The following is a 12,329-nucleotide window of genomic DNA, read 5'->3' as shown; positions in this document are numbered from 1 at the left end:
TATGGTAGAGAGATTGCCTTGTTTTCTGAAAAAAAATAACAAGAGCGGCAACCTGCTATTTTTTGACCTAAAGCTGGAAATGCATTATAATTCTCATTAATATAATTCTTATAATTTATTATAATGAATTTAATAAATGTGATATTTTTAAAAAAGTACCAGGGCGTCGCCCTGGCCCGACTACACCCCTCTGGTTGTGGTGCATTTCATAATATCTTCTTCTTCCAGATTGCATGTCCTATATTGCATATCTTCATTCATCAATTTCACATCACGATATTTAATATCTTGACTTTTTGAATACATTCTGATATTGCCTGCATCAAATAGTTCTTGGATAGGCCCATGCAGCATTATATTCATGCTATTCAGTTAATCAGAGCTTTTGTAGTTCAGTGGAAGCGAACTACACAGTTCATCTCCACTGAACTATTCAGAGGATCGACTAACTGGTTTCCTAGTTAGTCGATCTCTGGCACGGTCAAGGAAGTTTTTTCTCCCAGAAACTCCGGTTCTTCGTCCAGTAAACTCAAGAGACGGACAAGTGGTGATTGAACTGCCCAAACTGCAAAGCAAGATAGGGCTTAAAGGTCTCGCCTATTCCCTATAAGGAAATAAAAGGCGTTAGCTGATTTTTTTTAAGTTCCATGATATTGCTGTAAGCTCTCTCCTGAGATTTTCTGACTAGGCCCTTTGAATTATGTAGTGCAATCATTCTAAAAATTTTATACCTCCACATTTGAGCATTTATCGTCGGACATAATCTGCTCCAGTGCCTCTTCATATTTCATGTTCTTTATCGCTTTTTCTACCTTTATACTCCTAATCGATTTCCTTTTGAAAATTACCTACTACAGTTCTGGCACTTCTTGCTTCCTTTAACAGTTTTTTTAAAGTAATTACTGCAGATCTGTAGACATCCATGATATCCTTATTTTCAGTTTCCACATCTCCTTTGTTATCTTTGATTCCTTTCACAGCACTCTTTTCTCCATTTATAAACTTTTCAATAGCCTCCAGAACACTTTGCCACCTCCTGCTATTTATTTTCTATATTCTTGCCAAAGTCCTCTCATGACTTTTGTTTAATTATTCTTACTTGTAGCTTAGGTCTGTTACATTTTTCTCTGCATTCTTCTAGGACCTCTGCCAATTTATTTGCTAGGAAATCTCGGTATTCTTTCTTCTTTTACCTGGACTGCTTCTTTAATTTCAGGTGTCCACGGTAGCATTCTTATTTTTCTATCCCTGTAGACGACTTTACCACATACTTTCCTAGCTGAAGCAGTCAATGTTTTTCATCAGAGTTTGCCACTGAGACTCCAGGGTCTTGTTTTCAAACTGTTTCATTCTTTCTTCGAAAATGTTTGTATAGTTCAATCTACAGTTCACCTGTGAAAAGTACTCAACTTTATTTATTTTTAAAATTTCCTTTTACATACTCTTCTTTTCAATGTGATATCAGTTTTTATCCTACTCAGCATTAAATGGTCAATTCCAGTTTCAAAGCCTTTGCACACTTTGTATCCTGATCCAGTTTGAAGATATCACTGTCAACAAACACCTATTTAATGGGGCTTTTCTTATTTCTTGCATCTTCTCTCCATATCAACTTGTCTGCATCTTTATATTGGAACATGATGTTAGTAATGACTTCTCAATATCCTGAGCAACAATCCAGCATATTATTATTATTATTATTATTATTATTATTATTATTATTATTATTATTATTATTATTATTATTATTATTATTTGACACCTCCAGGGAATCCAAAGCCTCATCGAGGGAGAGTGTGCCAACAGCATTTAATAGCTTTGCGCTTTTCTCCAAATTTTCCAGAACATTTCAGTATGCTTGTGGGATTCGCTTCCTACTCTGCTGTTTATGTCTCCAATAAGTACCATTTCTATTTTCTTTTTGTCAGCCGCCTACTGTAAAACTCCATCACTTCTTCCTTAGGAGAGGCTTCTAAGGAAGTTTCATCTAAGACAACTAAGTTTCATTGTCCATTTTCCCCATTTTGAAGTTTGCCCACATAACTCTATTTGAAACTGCCTTGCAATGGAGAAGTTTATTTTCATGTTTGATGTTGAATGCTATCGCTAATCCTTCCTTCTCTTGATCATTATTGCTCGAATATACCATGGTATAATATATGGTTTAGTAAGATCTCATTTTTTTTCCTTCTTTATTTCAGTGATGCCGATTATGTCCACGTGGTACTTTTCCAATTCATATCGAAGTTCGATTTCCTTTATATTAATATCCCTTATATAGATGGAGTAATAAATTGATTGTTCTTATCTTCAGTTCTTATTATGTTTGGTTTGGTTAAGCAAGTTTGAGCATGGTTAGTAGTTGGAAGGGATTGAATCGTTCGATGCTGTTGGCACACTCTCCTTCGATGAGTGTTTGTACTCCCTGGAGGTGTCACATAATAATAAAAAAAATAATAATAATAATATCGAAGTTCGATTTCCTTTATCAATATCCCTTATATTGATGGAGTAATAAATTGATAGTTCCTATCTTCAGTTCTTATTATGTTTGGTTTACTGTTATTCTTCTTCTATATGTTGTGCTTGAGTCTGTTCCAGTACCTGCCACTTCACTGAACAACTAGGTTCCCTGTCGAAATCAGCTGGAGACTTGTTGAACCAGGCCCAGCAGACATAAATCTCATGATGTTGTACAATCATACGTATTTCTTTAATCCAATAGAGCGTACAATTTGTTTGGCTAAGTCCCAAATTGCTAGCCGGTCCTCGTTTAACGGGATACACCACATGAAGGTGAGGATTAATCATTAGGTCAGAAGCCCAATTTGATTCTCCGCATTCCTTAAAGACGATGTGGTGGTGGTCTCCTTTTAGTTATTTAGCTTTGACCATTAAGTGACTCATTAAATCGATCTAATGAGATGGGTTTATCATTGTGAGAAGTAGTATTGCTTAACAGTGTTTTAATAGTTTCTTATTTTTCATAGTTTTATAAGTTAAATTTTTCCATTATCTTTGATACCTCGTTAGAACTTCACTTTTAAATTACAAAATACTGTTAGAACTCCACTTTTAAATTGGAAATTACTGTTCTCTGAAACTCATTGTTTCAAGTTTGAATTGTTTATTTTTTGGCCATATCTACTTTTGTTTAATGTTTATTTTTATTTATTTTTTATTTTTTTATCTGATGCAATACTCCATGCGAAAATTTGATGAATAAAAAAGTGTTTCATGTAAGTATTTTGTCATCATTATTGATTAATGTGACGAATTGCATTTCGATTTAGAAACAAATTGAATGATATTATTTATTATATGAATTAATTTTTTCTTATTTAGCTCTTATTTACGATGATGCTAACATCCTCCACTAGAGAATGTTAGCATCGTAAGAAGGAAGTAGTTGTATTCATCTGAAAAGTTAAAGGAGCGAAATATTTTGTTTACTTCGGTTTTGGAGATATAATAGTTCACATTGTGGTTATTTTAGTTGTGAAATGAATGGTATATATAGTAATGAGTGATATTCGTTATCAGCTATCGTTCTCTAGCACGCTGATATAAGTTTAGTCATTTTAAAGTGGAGCGGAAGCTTCATTTATATTAGCTACTGCCGTCATTTGAAAGTGTTTCTATATGTTACTATGGTTGAAAGTTTATTCATTATTATGATTTGCCCATTTTAGTTATTCGAAATTTATACCGCTTGCGATAGCCGAGTGAGTTACTAAGCATTAGTAGTAATTAGGAGTAAAAAGTATCATTTAGAAAAAGAAGAAGAAGAAAAAAAAAAACCTGACCCGGTAAGTGAAGTACAGTGACATGCTTATCATTTCTTTCAATATGATTATTAGACGAATGACGTTAGTATATTATATAGATTTATAGGAACCTTATACCGAATTTTCTTGATATTGTTATTAATTTTACGATTACTGTTCTCTGTTCCTGATGTTTTTCCATATCGTTAAATTTTCATTCTGTCCACCTTTGATTTTATTGCTCGCGTATTATGTTTGTTTCTCACTCAAACAACTCTTTCCAAGATCCTCCCCCTCTGTGATTTAAATATTTTTGTGACTGTTAATAGGAATATCCAGTTTTGAAATGTTTTATGCGATTCGGTGTTTAGAAAAATTATTACATGATACCCCCGTTACTTGAAGTTTTGATAACGAAGATCTTGTTTGGTTTCTTTATAATCTGCTTTGTCTTCATATATTTATAAAGACGCAACTTTTTATGCACTCCGTATTATTAATGAAATCCAAAATCTGGATGTTATAGTGGGTTTGAATTTTATTTCCGCTTGAAATTAATTTGGATATTAACAGTAAATCGGAGTAGATAATTTTCAGCTTCCCATTTGTATTTAAGAAATTCAAGTTCATTTAATTTAAAACATTTAAGATCTCTGTAACACACCTTAATTTAAAAAGCATGTCATTAAACTTCTTCACTGATATGCTGTACTACCAAAATTTAATTTGCCTACATGCAAAACTTTGTAGCTTTTACTAGTTTCTTCATTTAGTCTTTTGATAGTGCCTTTGTAGGGCATGCACCCTTTGATTGGAAAAGACCTGAACTTAATTTTCTTTTGTGATGAGGGGAATGATTATATGACTGTGTTTAATTGAAGGTGAAATAGCCAGTCTCTTATAAAAATGTCGGGGGTTTTTCCCCTCCTGGAAACTAACTTTTCAACCCATGTACAGGCAAATCAACCAGAGAGCACAGTTTGCAGACAAAAAAAAAATACTCTTAATGGGTAGTAAATGCCATTGGGAGTAGATGGATAGTAGTGTTGTGTGTAGGAGGATTGGTGTAGATAGTACATTGTGTGGAATAGTGTGCCTTCCTGCGATGCCCTTAGAGGTCTCATGTGATACTGTTGTATTGCCCAATGTCTTTGATCAATCGAGACAAAGTTAAAACTAACATTCAGGCGAAACACACTATATATATATTGCAATGGAAAACATCTGTCTGAGATGATTGCAGACATTAAGCACTCAGTTGCACAGTACAGATTATCAGTTAAAAAAAAATTAATAAATAAAAAACTTTGTTACGTGACTCAGATCTATTAATGCGCTGTAAAACTATAGTACATTTGTGCCGTGAGTGGGCTAAGGTGCTTTCTATTTTTGTTTATTTTAATTTATTGGTAAGAGATACTATATAGAAATGGGCATACTAAATTATGCTACTAATTTAGTAACCTAATTTACAAATACAATTCACAAAGACCATACTATACTGACAAATTGCCATGATCAGTTGAGTGGTGTGTTAGAACAGTTTTAGGATATGTATTTCTTCATTTAACACTAATGATTTCTGGTATAAGTTTAAAAAAAAGCTTAAGACAGTTTTTTACTTGTACATTCAGCTGCATTTTTCATGATGCTTCATCCATGTCATGGTAACATTCAAAGTGGTTATATAGGGGTACGTTCACTTCCTTATTGCAGATTGTTATCATCATTTTATGTCATTTGTTGTCTTTGCTCATTGTTTCTCCTGAATTTTTATCTACAGCACCGCTACATATCCTTTTTCTTCCATGCGATTCTGTGCAAGATATCCAAGGCATGTCCTCCAACACCTGACTGACCATAGTTGTAGTGGTGGATGTATTTTTTGTCTATATCCAAGATACCTAAGAAAAAATAATCAGAACATTAAAGAAATAATCTCTGCACAGATTTCAAACCTCATTTAAAGCTGGCTACTCTTCTCCACTCTCCTAAAGATTCACTTCCTCCCCTCTATTCCGGGTGTTTACGTTCCTTGTTCTTGCAACTTATCATATTATGGTCAAACTATGAAATCTGTTAACATCTGCCTAGAGGAAGACAAAAAAAAATGCATCGTCAACTGCTGCAAATATTGTCAGTCAGGTCTAGCAGACCATATCTTGGATACCTTGCACAGAATCAGATGAAAGAAAACCATCATGTTCCATCACAGTAGTACAAACTTGAAAGACTTTTCAGAATCAGTAGCAGATTTAAAAAAAAAAAACGAATGTAATCTTAATAAATATTTTTATATTGAACATTCTAAGATTTGGGAAACTTTAATTCTTAGGCCTCCTAACATCTAAGACTAGCCAACAACATCTTTAGATTGCCCCCCCCCCCCAATAAGACTTCAGTTTTCATTTAGTCTAATTTCATTTCTTCCACTTTCTTTTATGTGTGCGATTACAATTTTAACATTGTATTCCTGAAGTTGTCAGAGGTGAAATATTGAAACAATTAAACTTGCTGTTTAATTATTTCTCTTTGTGCTATAATTATTCTATTAAACTATATCATGAAGATTGACACTTCATTTATGATATCTTCTGATGAGATAATCAAATCCAAGTCCCTCTTGTAGCCTCTGTTACACACTGCCTAAGATAGTTGTCCCACAAAGACTGATTCATTCTCTGGTTCTAGATGCTCTTTCTCTTCATTCCAGTCTATATTACCATAATTGAAATTGCCCATAATCATCACCCCTTTCTTATTAGCCAAACCAATTTGCCTAAACATTTCCTTTTCACTGCCTTCCACATTACCAGAGGTATAGCAACACTCTACTAAATATTTCATTCTGTCCACCTTCATTTCACATCATACTGCTTCAAAACCACTGTCACTATTTGCTCCTCATATCTCCAGCCGAGATGGGTACAACTCCTCTGCCATAATCATCACTTCTCCTCCCTTTCTGCCTTGTCTATCTTCATGAAAGACTACATATTTCTCCCTCTATTCCTGTCAGAATGTGGAATGTTATTCCAACAATTTTTGGGCAAATGAACTTTATCAGTACTACAGTTTCTTTCCCCATGTTTTGAATTCTTCTAGCATTTGTAAACATACACACTAGCTCATTTGTTTCTATAGGAAGTCTCACTGACCCCACTTCTTGGATATGACCCCTCCATACTAACTGATCTTGACCTTTCTTGCAGACTTGCACACCTACTCCTGAAACCATCATCCACTTCAGTGTCTCCCTGTCCACTGTGACCCCTCCCCATTCCCCTGCCCTTATCTTCTTTCTTTCATTCTCTTCACTCATGCCACTCACCTCTCCATTCTCAAACTCTCCTATTACTCTTCCACAACACCTTTTACTACTTTATTTTCTCCTTCAGCAACAGTTTCTCCAATTGACTTGCACCAAATCTATTTAAATATAGCCTATCTCTTTTATATAGCTATCTATATAAAAATGGGCTCCCTCAAATTCATCTCATACATTCACAAAATGGGCTCCTTTTCCCTTGCACAACTCTGCTAGCATGCCATTCATAATCTTCATTTGCCTTCTCAACTCATTATCTTACCTGAGCAACATGCTGACTACCTTACCTACCACACTGTTATCTTTCACTCTCTTTATAATAGGCTGTCTTAAAAAGGCACTTCAGGTGTTCAGAATCCATCTTTTAAAATCCATCTTTCTTTGGAAAGTAGCTAGAGGTTTCTCAGGCAATTTCTAGCAGTCTGTATTACAGCATTTTTTTTGCAAAAATTGAAGTCTCATGAAACCTAAATGTCTCCACTTTAAAAATACCTTGAAAACTTTGTTGTAATAGTTTCTGTCACAGTCACAGGATACTTTTTATGTATTACAGAATGCAGCTTTGTCTTTGTAGCACCACAACTTGAATTCCTTGAGCAAATGCTCCCGCTAATTTTTGCTGGCCCATATGCACATGAAAAACATTTTCTGTGCAAGTTAATGTGTGCACTAATGTAATATTTCTCATATTAATGTTGTCCCTTTTTTTTTTTGTCTAGCTATAACCTGAAATTATAGCTAAATTAATTTGCATAAATCCATGTAGCAAGCTACAAAAATCCATTACTATTTGCACAAGTTTAAATGACTATTGTTTAGAGAGTAGACACTAAACAAATATATGCAAACTTTCTGACAGGAGTTTGGAGAAGTTGGTGAGAGCTAGGATACAGAATTGGGCTTTTAATACCATTGTTCTCTGTCATGGTCAGAATGAATTTGATAAAGGGAGGTCTTGTTACTTATGTACAAGGTGATGAATACTCATGATAAACCTTTAAAGAAGTGAAACAGCACTATCCTTAACACACAAGTGATGAATGGACAAGAGAAATACGTATACAGTGATATACTTAAATTTTGAAAGACCTGAGAGACCGCCACATACAGAAGTTTGTGGCTAAATTGAAATAGATGGAGTTAGATATATTAGCGAGTTGGGTAGGTGATTGGATGTCAGATTAGAGCAAGTTGTGTATGGGGTAGGAGGCATAATATCCTGAAAGAGGAAAGTCACAAGTTTTGTGCTTAAGATGGTGGGGTCTCTTTTAGAGTCATTATTGTTTAATTTGTATGTTAATGATATTTGGATAGGTTTTTACTAGACGTGCAGCTGTTCATAATGTTGTGACCTTGCCTAAGAATCTACGAGGGTGGTCTGAAAAGTTCTTGGCTTAACATTGAAAAAACGAATTTATAATTTCAAAATTATTTTTATTTTTCAATATAATCTTCCTTGAGACTAATACATTTATTCCAGCATGTCTCCAGTGCCATTATCCTGTCCCTGTGGTTGTTCTCAGTAAGATCTGCAAAATACCCCTCTACAGCTGCAATTGATTCGAAGAAAAACGCTGCCCAGTAAGGAAGAGTTTTAGTTTTGGGAACAAATAGAAGTCAGAGGGAGCCAAATCTGGGGAATAGGGTGGATGTTCCAACAATTCATAGTGCAGATCCCTTAATTTTCCCATTGCCAAAACACCTTTGTGAGCAGGTGCATTGTACTGATGGAAGATGATTTTTTTTCTTCTGTAAACTGTGTCTTTTCTCACGAATTTTTTCATCATCGGAATAATATTCTTCAGTTATACCCTTTTCAAGATAAATAATAAACACAATCACTTTAGCATCCCAAAACACCGATGCCATGACCTTTCCTGCTGATGGAACTGAACTTTGTCTTCTTTGGCGCTGAACAACTGGCTTCTGTCCACTGTTTTGATTGCTGTTTGGATTCTGGTGTGTAATGGTGAATCCAAGTCTCATCCATAGTAATAAATCGACACACACAATCAGTTTTATTCTTGTTAAAATGCTCTAAGCACTGTTTAGAGATTTTCATGCAAGTGCATTTTTGATCTTGCTGCGAACAAGTGTTGCACCCATCTTGCACAAAGCTTTTTCATTGCAATTCTTCATGCAAAATATATCCTACACATTCTTTTGAAATGCCTATAGTCTCAGCAATTTCATGCACTTTGACTTACCAGTAATCCAGTACCACATTGTGCACTTATGATTTCTGGTGTTGTTACGCTTTTTGGATGTCCTTCAAGTGGATCATCTTCAGGGCTGGAGATGATCCACGTCTAAACTCAGCAGCCCATTTCTTAATTGTCGAATACAAAGGAGATGAATGCCCATAAACTTTTATGAACTTCGAATGACTTTTTTTTGGCGTTAAACCTTCTTTTACAAAGAATTTTATAACCGCACGATACTCAATTTTATCCATTTCAAGGGGTACAGACAACACTTTTGCTTCAGACAGCTGTATAAAACAAACTACTTGATAGAATGAGTTGCAATTTCACATGGATGCTTATTACTGGTGTATACCAACTTAAAAAAAAAAAACTTAAGTGTCTCCATCTATGGTTGAGGCCAAGAACTTTTCAGACCACCCTTGTACGTAGACTGCATAAGTAGGCAAGTGAGTGGAGCTGCCAGTTCATTGTTGCATAGTGTAAGGTTTTGACATTTGGTAAGCAAGGATGAGGTATAGATTATAAAATTTCATATCCTAGATAGAATTCTAATGTGCTTTTTCCAATAAATGAAAAAATAAATTCCATAAAATCTGTAGACAGTTAAAAGGATAATAAAAATAATATCCTGAATATTTAAAAAAAAAAAAAAAAAAAAAAAAAGATACTTGACTCAAATTTTATATAGTAATGGTATAAGGTTCAAAAGTATACTGTTAAAAAGAAAAATCAAAGTAGAATACAGGTAGCAGAAAATTATTTTTAAGAACATTTAAAGGATGCACAGAGTTAAACTGTTCTTATGTCAAAAAAATTATGCCATTAGAAGAGAGCTAGGTATTTATAGTTTAAATGTAAAGATCAAGAAATATAAAGAACAATGGAAAGTTATCAGCTACCAAAAGAGGTGGATAAATATAGACCCAGTACCGTTGACAGGGTGTAGCGTAGAGGCAGCTTGCCTCACAGTGCGGCTTAATGAGGGCACTCGTTCAGCCATATTGCGGTAGCCACTGTCGCTACTCTAACAATTCCTGTTAGTGCAGCAAGTGCAAAAAAAAGTTTTTTCAAGCTTAAACTGATTAAAATTATTTGCAAACAGCAGTGACCCAAGAAAGATTGGAACTGTATTGACAGAGGCGGACATAGCTTATAATTTAAATTTAGAAGAGCTTGTAAACAGTTTTATTGTGTGATATCACATAGAGCAGACATTTAATTAATATTATTATTATTTATTACATAACACCTCCAGGGAGTCCAAAGACTCATCGAGGGAGAGCTCCTGCTCTACAACTCTGTCTCCGCCACTCCACTAACCGCAACTACTCCATCTATACCAGCGGCATCTACTGCCAACCACCACTGTTTCCACAGACAATCGCAACCATCCATGCCCACAGCGGGATTCGAACCCGCAGCCTTTTGGCTTGAGAGTGGATACACTAACCACTCTGCCAACCAGGCCAGCTATTATGTAATCATTTTGCATCAGTGTTTCTCTTGTAATAAAAACAAAATGGCAATTGGAGATTTTCTTATATTTTTGTCTTATAATCCATCAGGGGGATTAGAATATTGTCTTAGAATACAGCACAGATTTCATTATAAACTAATCAAACGTCTCAGGTTGTAAGTTTATTCATACGCCCATCTTATTAACTCTTGCAGAATGTTGCTTCAAAAAGTAGTAAAGAAATTATAATAATTATTGTTCGCAAGGAAAGATTAATTTTCAGCTGGAATTATGAATTGAACCTTTAAGTTACTTCTTCCAGTATGTTTTATTCATTGAATGTTTAAACCTTCTCTGGAATAACTTAATAAGATATAATGAAGATGTTAAATAAGTCTTAATTACTATATGAATTTCTGATTTTTTTCACATATACTGTTTTTAAATTTTATTATTAAATCTTTTTTATAAAACTTATTCACCCCTCTCCCCATCTCCTTTAGACTATATTTATTACATAATTTTTGAAGTGTTGTTTTATATGGCAGTTTGGAACAGAGGGGAGTGTCTAAGAATTTGGAAAATTTCATAACCTGATTTGTAAAGTCCTTAGACTAACTGACCTATAATTCTCTATTTTATGTGAGCCTCTTATGAATTGAGGTAGCCCTTTCAGATTTCCACTAAGTGATAATGCCTGATGTCCATTCATTAAAAATATTCCTATATGGTTTAATGAACATTTATAATTCCTGCCAACATCAGTCACCTCTTACCTTCATTTGCCAAATCTTAAAATGAATGTCTTTCTGTGTTATGTAGTTTGATATATACTTTTTCTCCTCATTGCTGGCTATGCCAGTTTGATTTATCTCAAATTTATGATAAAGAAAAAAATCAAGGACCACAGCCAAAAATAAGAAAAGAACTTAATAGGAGACATCAATATATTTGTCTTTATATATATATATATATATATATTGCAATTATTTTTTTAAATCTTGAATTTGCTTTTACTGTTTTTTCTTCCTCCATGTGATTTAATATTCCCTTAAAAACTACTTGTTTTTTCGCAATTCGTATATGCTCAAAATGCAGGCAATGGGAGGAAATTGTGATTTAGAAATGGCCATAACTGATCTTGGTCAGAGACAGGAGATTCTCCGCATAGAGAGATGACTGGTATGATAGAGGGCTAGAGAAGTATGAATAAAATAATAAGAGTGGAGAGTATGAAAAGGTTGAATGATTCTGAAGTTTTAGGAGATGAATTGGGAGGATGAATGGCAAACAAGAGTGACTGACTTACAGAGAGAAATAGATGAGCTGAAAGAGCAGGTGGAATGTCTGGGGAATGGGATGAGAAGTGTGAAAGATGAGATTAGGCAAATGGAAGACACGAATGCAAGGCGAATCACAGGCGGAGTGAGAGAGAGTTATGGGAATGAGAGGAGAGAATAGGAACAATAGTAGAGGAGAGGGAGTGAGAGAGAGTTATGGGAATGGTAGAAGAGGAAAGAATGAAAACAGCAGAGAGGGAATGAGAGGAATGCAAGGGAGCACAGGGACTA

The 12,329-nt window shown here is 34.6% G+C and overlaps 1 protein-coding gene across 2 annotated transcripts in view; it reads left to right on the top strand.

Moving 5' to 3' along the window:
- Positions 1-3,419: 3,419 nt before the first annotated feature.
- The window catches only part of Spec2 (CDC42 small effector protein Spec2), a 91,170-nt gene continuing 82,260 nt past the window's right edge, over positions 3,420-12,329 (top strand). For both annotated transcript variants that reach the window (XM_090412050.1, XM_090412049.1), the window contains exon 1: positions 3,420-3,809. The gene's annotated coding sequence lies outside the window, so the exon portion shown is untranslated. The remainder of the gene's footprint in view (positions 3,810-12,329) is intronic.

The sequence above is a fragment of the Typopeltis vanoorti genome, chromosome 22 (assembly GCF_054136105.1).
Source record: "Typopeltis vanoorti isolate ZY-2024b chromosome 22, IOZ_Tvanoo_1.0, whole genome shotgun sequence".
NCBI lineage: Eukaryota > Metazoa > Arthropoda > Arachnida > Uropygi > Thelyphonidae > Typopeltis > Typopeltis vanoorti.
Note: the sequence above shows the minus strand (reverse complement) of the source record. Positions and strands in the feature narration are given on the sequence as shown.